The following is a 7,178-nucleotide window of genomic DNA, read 5'->3' on the forward strand; positions in this document are numbered from 1 at the left end:
GATCTTGTGTGGTGACAAGTTCATTTTTCTGAATGCCTGAAAATTATATCATTTGAGCTTCTCTGTTAAGTGCCTTAGAACAAATGCAGTTGTAGGATACAGCCTGACTGTAGTTGATAGATTTGGCAGTGGACTGATTGCATAGACAAGTTGAGGCTGAGATTCATTGTGGAACTCATGAACCCATGGTGGAATTTGATGACAGATTCATGTTCATGTATCCAGATGATCAATATAATTATCTCAAGTACAGGGGCTTCAGAAAGGAGGAATTGATTAAAAATAAGCAAGGATTTCCTAATGATATGTCTCTGATCATTGGTGGAGCCTAGGGGGCAAGAGATTCTCCTATGTTAGAGATTCCTAAGAAGTGAGTAGATTACAACAGTAGGAATCTTATAGTTATCAGTTTCAATTACAGTATTGACAATCAGTCTTGTATGTAACCTACATTGTCACAATTAAAGTTCTACATCAGTCTAGCCACTCTATGAAATTTTACAAATTATTATAATTTCTTGATATGCTTCTAGATTCCTTCTGAATCACCATCCCTTCCCCTTGGTGTTTTTATTTTTATATAACTGCAGTGTTACCTTGGATTCCAATCTATGAAATGACCGGTTAGGTCCCACAGAGTTGGCCTTCTCCAGGTCCCGTCAACTAGACAATGTCATTTGGCGGGACCTATGGGAAGAACCTTCTCTGGCCCTCTGGAACCAGCTCCCCCCAGAGATTCGTACTACCCCGAGCCTCCTCACCTTTCATAAGAGTCTTAAGACTCATTTATGTCATTGGGCCGATTAGATCTTATCCCCTGGCCAACAAATGATTGTATGACTGCTGTAAGAATGGGTGTGATTGATTTTTAATACAATTAGGGATTTTAGATTGCTATGTAAATTTACTATTTTTTAATATGTTGTAAGCCACCCCGAGTCTTCAGAGAGGAGCGGCAAAAAAATCCAATAGATAGATAGATAGATAGATAGATAGATAGATAGATAGATAGATAGATAGATAGATAAGAAAGAAAGAAAGAAAGAAAGAAAGAAAAGACTTATACCTTCATCCATTTGGCAACCTCTCAAATCTTTTAAGGTGGTAAATGAGGTTTTCTTATAGGCCTATTTCTATTCATTTTACAAATTAATTTATTGTGAAAATTCTTTTTAGTTCTTTAAAATTATCCAGTTCCGCCTCTTTTCGGCTGGTCCTGCCCACTCCGCCCCTTCCCTCCCAAGAGTCTCCTTGCGGCCTGTTTTGGATGGCAGGTAAGTACAAGACTTGCGCAGAGGCTCCTGGAGGGGATGAAAAATGGGCCTCCTGGAAGTTCAGAAATGAGCCATTTCCAGCCTCGGGAGGGCTGGAGGAGGGCATTTTGGCCCTCCCCAGGCTCCAGGAAAGCCCCTGGACCCTGGGGAAGGCAAAAACTGGGCCACTGGGTTACCAAAATTTTTACTACCACACTGTGGGCTTGCCTTATGCATTTTGTTTCAACATCTTTCAGTGCAAATTGGGTGTTCTAGGTTGGAGCTCCATTTTCGCTACCCCACTGCCAGTGATGGGCTACCAAAACTTTTACTACCACACTGTGGGCGTGGCTTATGCATTTTGTTTCAACATCTTTCAGTGCAAATTGGGTGCTGTGGGGTGGAGCTCCAACTTTTGCTACCGGAACGGCATTCCTGACCATTCCTGTAGGAGCCCATCACTGCCCACTGCATTCCCCTCCATCCAGGCAGTAGCCCACCCCGATTATCTACTATATAAAGTATATAAAGTGTATGTACACACACGCTCTTCTAAAATTATACACATTCAACTCAACCTCATTTACTGTGATAGGAAAAACATACCCAGAGTCCAGAAGGGAAAAAAAGAAAAAAAATCAAAATTTTACTACCGGTACTGTGTAGCTGACCAAAATTTTGCTACCGATACTGCGTACCTGACTGTAGATGTAGGAGCCCATCACTACATTTCTGGCCTCCGGAGGTTTCAAGAAAGTCTGCTAGCCCAAAAACAGGGTGTAGGGAGTTGTGCGCTCATGTATGGGGGTGCAGGAGATCGCATGTGCATGAGCAGGGCACACACGGGGGCATTGCATTATGGATGTGGTCACACAGACGCAAGCTATCATGCATGTCTGTATGCTTTCGACATCCGAAGGGGAGGGAGGAAGGTTAGCCATCACTCGCCTAGCACCTCTGAACCAAATGCAAGGGAAGTCTTTTAAGGAAGTATATGTGAGCTTTGGACTCATCTTATTTTTATAGTTAAATAATTTATAGTTAAAAGTTGAAGCATCAGTCTTTTGCATGGGTGGGGTGGGAGGAAAAGGGACAATGTGATTGCCCAAATTACTCTTTTAAATGATAGATCACAGCTGGATTCTTGGAGGGTCAGCCAAGACCAATAGATTAGAATATGATTTAATTTTTGAGAAAGAAATATTTGTAATGAAAAATAACAACAAAAAACGACCACCAGTAATCAAGTCTCCAGTAGCTGTGGAAAAGCTGCTACTTTGCTGAGATTTTGCCCTTGGTTTAAATGTTTGACAAGAGCTTTATAAATGAGCAGGAGAGGTGGTTTATGTTTCATTAATGAGGCTGATAGTGGTTAATTACCAAAGTGGCTATAAACAATCCCCTACCAGATCAGGCAAGAAGGGTCAGTTGCTGCAGTGAAAAGATCCAGCTGGACTAAAGCAGTTTTCATTAACTCTTTAAATACCAAATCTAACAGTATCTTTCTATTGCCTGTTATCAAAAGAATTCAGAAGCAATCACATTACAAGGAACACATGGTGAGTTCAGACATAAGAATCTTTTCTAGAAAGTAAGAAAAGTAACAGTAAGTAAGGGAAGAAAATTTGTGAAAAATCAGTCACAACTAGCCCTGATGATGTTACCTAGTTTGGGTAATGAGATGTCTGAAAGAAAACAACCAAGCTCAGAGAGCAGCAAAAAGCCCTAAGGTCAAATCTTTGAGATGAGGTGGCCTGGAGATAAAATTTCTCTTTTGCAGAGAGATTGATTGATTGATTGATGAACTAACTAAATTATTTTGAATTGAGATCTCAACCCATTAGATTTCCATTCTGCTATTTTTTACCATTTCATGGTACACTGTGAAAATGAGTAATAAATTAAGTGCCACTACTCAAAATATTTCTCATTCATTGTCTTGTAAAACAACCCTCACAATTACTTTATAATTTACTACTTCCATATAATGTTGAATTATGGGATTTCAAGCACTTTGATATCAGAAGGTACTAAATAAAGTGTTGAGTTTAGTGAGCCTTCCTCCTAAGATTATAAAATACAACTTCAGTTATCATTATTTTAAGTCATATGTCTAGTTCAAAATACATGAAGTTCCTAGTTTTCAGTTGTTTTGCTATTATTTTTTCCATTCATTATTTTTACAGTAGCATTTAATGAAAATATCTGAATTAGATGGAGTATAGGTGAAACATTCTGTAGTTTATTTATTTATTAATTTATTAGATTTGTATGCCGCCCATCTCCGTAGACTCGGGGCAGCTCACAACAACAATAAAACAATTCAAGACAAATCTAATAATTTAAAAACATAAAAAAAAACATTATTAAAGCAGACATACACACAAACATACCATGCATGAATTGTATAGGCCCAGGGGAGATGTCTCAATTCCCCCATGCCTGACGGCAGAGGTGGGTGGGGGCAGTTCTAATCTCAGGGGGGAGCTGGTTCCAGAGGGTCAGGGCCGCCACAGAGAAGGCTCTTCCTCTGGGACCCACCAAACAACATTGTTTAGTCGACAGGACCCGGAGAAGGCCAACTCTGTGGGACCTAATCGGTCGCTGGGATTCGTACGGCAGAAGGCGGTCCCGGAGATATTCTGGTCCGATGTCATGAAGGGCTTTATAGGTCATAACCAACACTTTGAATTGTGACCGGAAATTAATCGGCAACCAATGCAGACTGTGGAGTGTTGGTGTAACATGGGCATACCTTGGGAAGCCCATGATTGCTCTCGCAGCTGCATTCTGCACGATCTGACATTTCCGAACACTTCTCAAAGGTAGCCCCATGTAGAGAGCATTACAGTAGTCGAATCTCGAGGTGATGAGGGCATGAGTGACTGTGAGCAGTGAGTCCCGGTCCAGATAAGGCCGCAACTGGTGCACCAGGAGAACCTGGGCAAACGTCCCCCTCAACACAGCTGAAAGATGGTTCTCTAATGTGAGCTGTGGATCGAGGAGGACGCCCAAGTTGCGGACCCTCTCTGAGGGGGTCAATAATTTCCCCCCCAGGGTTATTGACGGACAGATGGAATTGTCTTTGGGAGGCAGAACCCCCAGCCACTCCGTCTTATCCGGGTTGAGTTTGAGTCTGTTGACACCCAGCCAGACCCCAACAGCCTCCAGGCACCGGCACATCACTTCCACTGCTTCATTGACTGGACATGGGGTGGAGATGTACAACTGGGTTCAAGAAACATAAAGAAATGAAAAAGAAATAGTTAAGGTTACCTGGAAAGACATAATCTACTTTCATCATAGTACAGAGAAAAATGTGAAGTGTCTTTATAGTTTGTAACAATAAGTTACAAAATAAGTTGGAGCAGTGGTCCCCAACCTTTGTGGCCCAGGGATTGGGGACCCCTGTGTTAGAGAAATGTCCAAAACAAATAACTGAATATTTTTATTCCTGACCATCTTTAAACAATCCCCACCTTGGGGGAGCATCTCAATTTAATTATGTCATAAAGTCTCAGCTTCATATTATTTGTGCTGGAGAAGATTTAACATTGGCGCCCTATCGTTATTATTTTGCAATGATTAAGGAATGAAATAGGAAAACAATCTAATTTAACAAATACTTGAAAACCGTCCATTATAAAATAACAATTAATATACACAGACAAGCACATAAAACCAATGAAATTATTGCACTGTTAAATGTTAAAATAATTAACATAGAGAAATTTGGAAAACAATTAATTTCAAAAGTAATAAAACTATTGTACTCCTATTTATCTGTAAAATTGAGCTTAAATGGACTCCAACGGATGGTAGAGGGAGGCCTGGAGGAACATTGACCGTGGGGTCGCGATGGATTGGACACAACTTTGCAACTAACAGCAACAACAATCTGTAAAATATTTGGACATCTTTGCACACATGTAATGTTTCTCTTTTCACCAAAAATGTGTACACTGCAAGTCTTGATTCCAAGTGGTATGTACTGATTAATTCACATTGCAGTAAAGTGTCCTGAAACAGCTGACTTGTCTGTTTCTCAGAATGTTGATACCAATCCCAGTAGATGTTCACCAAGATTCCAAGAAATACCAATCCCAGTGGATGTTCACCAAGATTCAATTTTTTTATGGAGGTACAGGAGGTTTGTGACATTTCTGTGATAGTAACTTTTAAAATACATATATTGAACTTGGGTATGTGATGCGTGCTCACAGTATTAATAACTGCAATGTTTACTATCAGAGTTGTAGGAGAACAGTCATGATGCCACAGTACATGATCAATAATGACAAAACCAATAGTACAGTGGTACCTCAAGATACGAACCCCTTGTCTTACGAACAACTCGTGATACGAACCCGGGGTTCAGAAAAATTTTGCCTCTTCTTATGAACTTTTTTCGAGTTACGAACCGGCGTTCGGAGACTGCTGGGAAGCCGCGCGGGGCTTCCCAGAAGCCTCCCGAACGCCGGTTCGTAACTCGAACAAAGTTCGTAAGAAGAGGCAAAATTTTTCTGAACCCTGGGTTTGGGGTTCGGGGGGGTGCTGGGAAGCCCCCCAGGCCGGCTGCGACCTTTTAAAACAGCCACGCCGCTTCCCAGCTGTCTCCTGAAGTCGAACGCCAAAGCCGAACTTCCGCGTTCGGTGTTCGGAGACAGCTGGGAAGTGGCGCGGCTGTTTTAAAAGGTCGCAGCCGGCCTGGGGGGCTTCCCAGCACCCCCGGGTTCGGGGGGGGTGCTGGGAAGCCCCCCAGGCCGGCTGTCACCTTTTAAAACAGCCGCGTGGCTTCCCAGCAGTCGCCGAAAGCTGTTTTTTTGCGGGGGGTTTTTTGGTTGCACGGATTAATTGACTTTACATTGTTTCCTATGGGAAACAATGTTTCATCTTACGAACCTTTCGTCTTACGAACCTCCTCCTTGCACCAATTAAGTTCGTATCATGAGGTATTACTGTAGTTTACTTTTCATATCCAGCTGCCCCACTGTCTACAGTACAGATAAACTATATACACAGATTAATTTGAAGAAACAGGAAGCAGAGATGACCTTACTTTGAGACAAACTGTGATGGTTGTAAGGAATGCCACTAGGATCTGGATTATGAAATACTGTTTCTTATCTATTCTCTATATTGCTCTATATTCTCTATATTGCTCTATATTCTCTATATTCTCTATATTGCTTATCTATTCTCTATATTGAGATACATGCACTTCTACCCATCACCTTTGACTCTATGTCATCTTAACTTAGAGGTTCTGTCACCTTGATAAGTCTATATTATTTTACCTCTCTATGCCTCCTGTAAGTCCATGAAAAATCTTACTATTCAGAGAAATACTATAAATATGAATGTGGCGGTCCTTTAAAGTATTTGACCCCAAAACATTTAAAATTATAAAGTTTTAAAACAACAGTTTAAATGGGGCCCACAAAATAGATTGACAGCTAACCATCTTGATGAAGAATCTATCTATCTGGAACATTACATCTGATGCATTGTCGAGAAATCCAGACCTATTGACGCTACTATTATGATAGTTTGGATATCACCAGGTCTGCTTTTCAGATATATTGCTTCTAATGGTCACAACTAAAAATCATCTATTCCATCTTCAACAAGATAACTTGATAAAAATTTGCATGAAAAGAAAGTAAGTTGAAGAAGAAATGAAAGAAGGATTAAAAGTAGAGGTAACATTATTTCTAGAATTCTATAAAGAAAAAATACGCCATATTAAATGATCTTGAAGATATTTAAGTTTGATTTAAACATGTTAAATCAATGTGTGATGTGAACTAGCCACCTGTGGCTTGTTAAACAAACCATGTTTAAGCAAACATGTATAAGGCAAATCTATGAATGGGACAGGATAATTATAAAAATAGCATGGCAGGAATAAGTATTTTGTTATCT

The sequence above is a fragment of the Erythrolamprus reginae genome, chromosome 3 (assembly GCF_031021105.1).
Source record: "Erythrolamprus reginae isolate rEryReg1 chromosome 3, rEryReg1.hap1, whole genome shotgun sequence".
NCBI lineage: Eukaryota > Metazoa > Chordata > Lepidosauria > Squamata > Dipsadidae > Erythrolamprus > Erythrolamprus reginae.